Here is a 6,000-nt window from a genome sequence, read left to right on the forward strand (position 1 = left end):
CCCATATTCTATGATGCAACACAGCTGATCAAGCTATTTTACTTATCTTTACCCATATTCTATGATGCAACACAGTTGATCAAGCTATTTTACTTATCTTTACCCATATTCTATGATGCAACACAGTTGATCAAGCTATTTTACTTATCTTTACCCATATTCTATGATGCAACACAGCTGATCAAGCTATTTTACTTATCTTTACCCATATTCTATGATGCAACACAGTTGATCAAGCTATTTTACTTATCTTTACCCATATTCTATGATGCAACACAGTTGATCAAGCTATTTTACTTATCTTTACCCATATTCTATGATGCAACACAGCTGATCAAGCTATTTTACTTATCTTTACCCATATTCTATGATGCAACACAGCTGATCAAGCTATTTTACTTATCTTTACCCATATTCTATGATGCAACACAGCTGATCAAGCTATTTTACTTATCTTTACCCATATTCTATGATGCAACACAGCTGATCAAGCTATTTTACTTATCTTTACCCATATTCTATGATGCAACACAGCTGATCAAGCTATTTTACTTATCTTTACCCATATTCTATGATGCAACACAGTTGATCAAGCTATTTTACTTATCTTTACCCATATTCTATGATGCAACACAGCTGATCAAGCTATTTTACTTATCTTTACCCATATTCTATGATGCAACACAGCTGATCAAGCTATTTTACTTATCTTTACCCATATTCTATGATGCAACACAGCTGATCAAGCTATTTTACTTATCTTTACCCATATTCTATGATGCAACACAGCTGATCAAGCTATTTTACTTATCTTTACCCATATTCTATGATGCAACACAGTTGATCAAGCTATTTTACTTATCTTTTCCCATATTCTATGATGCAACACAGCTGATCAAGCTATTTTACTTATCTTTACCCATATTCTATGATGCAACACAGATGATCAAGCTATTTTACTTATCTTTACCCATATTCTATGATGCAACACAGCTGATCAAGCTATTTTACTTATCTTTACCCATATTCTATGATGCAACACAGTTGATCAAGCTATTTTACTTATCTTTACCCATATTCTATGATGCAACACAGCTGATCAAGCTATTTTACTTATCTTTACCCATATTCTATGATGCAACACAGTTGATCAAGCTATTTTACTTATCTTTACCCATATTCTATGATGCAACACAGCTGATCAAGCTATTTTACTTATCTTTACCCATATTCTATGATGCAACACAGTTGATCAAGCTATTTTACTTATCTTTACCCATATTCTATGATGCAACACAGCTGATCAAGCTATTTTACTTATCTTTACCCATATTCTAAACAAAGAAGGATCTTTGTTTCACTTATTTTGCTATAAAATATTCGAAAACTGTCTCTTGGCACGGGCCCTGCATGGCCAGGTGAGTTAAGGCTTGCGACTCGTAATGTGAGGGTCGTGGGTTCGCATCCCCGTCGCACCAAACATTCTCGTCTTTTTAGCCGTGGGGGCGTTATAATGTTACGGTCAATTCCACTATTCATTGGTAAAAAAAGTAACCCAAGAGTTGGCAGTGGGTGGTGAAGACTAGCTGCCTTCCTTCTAGTCTTACACTGCTAAATTATGGACTACCAGCGCAGATAGTCTTCGAGTAGCTTTGTGGGAAAACAAACAAACTCTTGGCGCGTCGATTTATAAACTTTAGGCGAGGCTTTCGAAAGTTCTGTTGGCAGAAATATAAACGATATATTGTTGATTCTTACATTCGAGGATCTTCTACAAATTTAAAGAAGATAAGAATATAAGTTACATGTATTTTTAAATATATAAACGCCAATGTTTAAATTAGTATATAATAATAAATCCCTTGCAAGTTTTGAACTCTCATTATATAAATTGATATTTCTCTATATTAAAGTAGAGTAGCGTCAGACAACTCTTAACATAACGACCATATTACTCAAAGGCTTTTTATACACGTGTGGCATTATTCTTTGTGATTGACCTCGCAGAGATGAAAAAAATAGTACTGGTCAAGTCTCTACTGTCCAGATGGTCTTGACATAGTAATTTGAGAAACAAAAAATAATGCAAGACGGTTCCTATTGGAGCTATTGAAGCGTCTTCCCTCGTATGAAATTCCTCGTGATCTAATGGCAGAAATAGGTCATAAAATATTATATCTTATAACGCCTATTTACTTGTTATATTCAATGAGTGCCACTTTAAAGTTCGAAATTTACTATTTTCATGACAACCTAGCAAGATACATGGGATAATTGGTTCGAAAAGTGATGTTCATAAGGAATAATTATCAGTACTACATCAGAAGTGTACATATGAAAGCTATTCTGTGGCAAGAACAAGTGTAAAATAGTTCTTATAGAAGTACAAAAACACAAGCCACTAGCTACAGTAGGGCAGTGTTTCTGTTTCAGATTTTAATTTTCTGTGGTTATGTGCCTAACTTGGTATAATATGTTAAATAACCGAATAATCATACGGTATTAGAAATAAAGGCTGCTGGCAGGTCGTGTGCGTCGTGGTTTTTTTCTTGGTTATATTGAAATACTCTTCTAGAGAACTTATAACTTCAATTATAAACTGTCTTATTAATCTACTGCAATAGACACTTGATTTTTTTTGGAGATACGAAATTTTATCTGCAAGAGAACAACCTTATAATATTAAAGTGCAATACCCGTTTTTTTCAATACTCTTAAGATATGAGTCGGTGATGAGCTTATATTAAGAACACTTCGAATTCTTCTAGTTGGTCGAAGTCCTTAACTTACGTATAAAAAAGGAAAGTAGTCGTTTTACTTCTACGTTGGAGGAAGCCAACATTGTGTAAAAATTGTTTTTAAAGAGACTGTTAATCGAGAGGACAAGAAATTGGTGATCAGTAATTTTAGAAAGGTTTATAATCTTTAATTAAGCAGTAATATCTCATTGAAGACGAAATATTTCAAGTAATGAAAGATCAAGTAATTAAAGTTTAATTTTAATTACGACTGTATAATAGAAAGTCAAACACAAAATTAGCGTTCCTATTTTAAACTAATCCAATTTTTCTAACGAGATAAGTATTTAAAAAAAAAACTAACTATTCCACTCATAATTTAGGAAAAGTTTAATCAAAGATGTCTGAGTATGAATAGCAAAAAAAATGCACCTTGATTTAAAAGCTTTTTTTCTTTACGATACGTAATAAGTTTTTTCTTTATTTTTAACTATAAACTTTCAAACTTTACCAAGAGATCATCATCTGGTTTGGGTTTTGAAAGGATCGTTTTCTATTGATTCATAAAATGAACGCTGCTCTTGTATAAAGCGAAGCTACTGTAGGTTGTTAGCACTGTGACAAAGTAATTAAAACGATCTACTGCTAATTACAAAATATAATTCTAAAACGTGTTTCATACTAAAACAAACACACAATAACTGAAGTTTATTTATGTATAACATTATAAATACAGGTTTACTTATTTGAAAATAGAGATGAATAGACGATTTATTAGTGGACGTTTTTCTCTTCTCACAATGTAGTTTTTCTGGTGTTTTCTACACTTTTAGCCTTGTTATTTGCATATATGTGTTTGTGTTTGTGTAATTTAATCTAAGAATGTTGTGGATTGGATTGTAGGCTTTTGGTGATGAAACTTGACTCGCTCTGCCATTGGTCAGTTCTTAGCCGATCAGGTTAACAACATTTATCTGGTTTAGAACTTATTTGTAACTCTCATGTTATTTCAAGGAAACATAAAAAAAACTCAGCTTCAGATTTCCAAAATAAACTTGGAAAGTCCACTAGATTTCAAGCGTGGGTGAGTGTATGTACATCGTAACCACGTGTTTCTTTCCCTTCCAAGTCTAATATTTATATTTCTCTCTTATTTTTTTTCCACTATGTAACCTTTTAGTTACTTTTATAATAAGTTATTGAACATAGTAGTTGTCACTTGAGCTCGGTGCAGTGAAAAGGAAAGATACTGTTAGATGACATAATCCCGACTTGTCATTTTCCGTTAGGAGTTTTTGATTTTTTTTTTTTATGTTTGCTTGGTTGTACGTTGTTTCATTAATACTTTACCACAGTTTCATCAACATTTCATCGAGTCTACAGAAAATATGTTTTTTTAGTAAGCCTCTTTTTTCTTTAATCTTTAAACTTACATCAACTCTTTTATTTCATGTATAAATGTATGGGTGTAATACATAATACGTATTTAAGTACATACTATTTGTTTATCGTATAGATCAAACTTTGAAGAATACTTATATAATACTAAGCTACGTCTGTTTTATTTTTATCTGTGTACAATTCGCACAGTTATTACTATATCAGTGAATGTTATTATGAGTTACAATACTGGAAATTTCAGAGGTCTTGATTTGGTAAACGTATGATTTTCTCTTTTTTATTGAAAACTATGCATTAAAATTAGAAGATCCAACCAAAAGTTCTGGTTCTTTATAAATCAAGCTATATATATACTAACACATTTGTTTTTGATATGATTATATGTAGCAAGCAGAAATCATTTATCGTGTATAAGATACAAAGCGTGCTAACGCTTAGTTATCAGCTGTTGAAACAAAAGTAAAACCTTTGCCTTGTCTTCCAAATATCTGATAAGTTACGTAGACTTTTATAAAGTATATACATTTTTTTTATCTTCAAGAAAACCAAAGGCTTTCGAACTCTGTACTTAGACTCCGAAACGTTGTCTTTCAACTTCACTTTTGTCGTTCTTAAAGGCAAATTATCTCATAAATTATACACCATGAAACCATTATGTTTGTTATTTCGGGTTCTAGAATGATTGATAAAACTCTCAAGTCACGGTTGGTCTAGAGACATGTATAAGTAGTGGTTGTCAACATTATAAAACATAACAAAATGTGACCTGATTTCAATGAAAATGATTCACTTATTTGAAAGTACATATGAAAGTTCCTCAAAAATCTGTATGTGATGGAGAAAAAAAATGAATATATTTTCGGATTCAGTGTACAAGAATTACTGAAGAACACGTAAAGGTTTCAAGACAATAAAACCATCGTCGTCCTGTATTATTAAGTTATGGGTGCGACATTTTGAGGTGGTCAATGAATTAAAACTGAAAAAAAAAAAATGATATACTTCTTTAAAATTCTCTGAACATTAAATAGTTCTCACAGAAGGTGAGAATTTTAGTGTTGGTAAATTAGATGCTATAAATTAGGCTTCAGATATGTTTAAAGGGTAATTCTAATCAGTTATCACATTCCTATCAAGTAACTGTTGCCATAAGTCAACAACTATTTCATCTGAACAGAACGTTTCTAATTTTTAAAGTGTTTTTTGGACAGTGGGTTACACTCGACTAAGTATTGTCATTAATTCACTTATCGACTTTCTACAGTCTTAGTAATACGTAATATTCCGTCCATTATATTACGTAGCTCAATGCACTTGTATATAACTAATTTAACAAGTTAGTTTTTATTTATAACCCTTTGGCCCAATGGCAGTGTGGCTCTTTAGCACTAGTACAAGGGTTTTTTTGAACACTTTCAGTAGAATTTTATAATTTTATTCGAAACCCAAATGTTAAAAATCTGTTTAAAAAGAGCTTACAATTGATAACACTATATATCATTTAATGGTAATAAATTTATTTTACTAAGTCGTTGTAGGTCAGAAAAGGTTGGGTAGGTGGGTTTGGCGTTTCGTGGCGTAAAGTAACTAGACTATCTGCGCCATGCCACAAAAGAAGAAAACGTTTCAAAGTAGCTCATGTAATATTACGTTATTTCATTTTACGTAATATTGGAAGAGTGGCAGATCTGCGGTTCGGATTCTTTTGTTACACATCACACAAATAAAATGGAGTATTAATTACGTAAGCATATTAAGGAATATTTTTTAGCATTCCAATCCAGCTGGCTTGGGTTTTTCATACCGATAAAAGGCACCATCGGAAGTGACTTACAGCAAAAAAACAACTAAAAATTAAATT

The sequence above is a fragment of the Tachypleus tridentatus genome, chromosome 12 (assembly GCF_004210375.1).
Source record: "Tachypleus tridentatus isolate NWPU-2018 chromosome 12, ASM421037v1, whole genome shotgun sequence".
In the NCBI taxonomy this organism is placed as follows: Eukaryota; Metazoa; Arthropoda; class Merostomata; order Xiphosura; family Limulidae; genus Tachypleus; species Tachypleus tridentatus.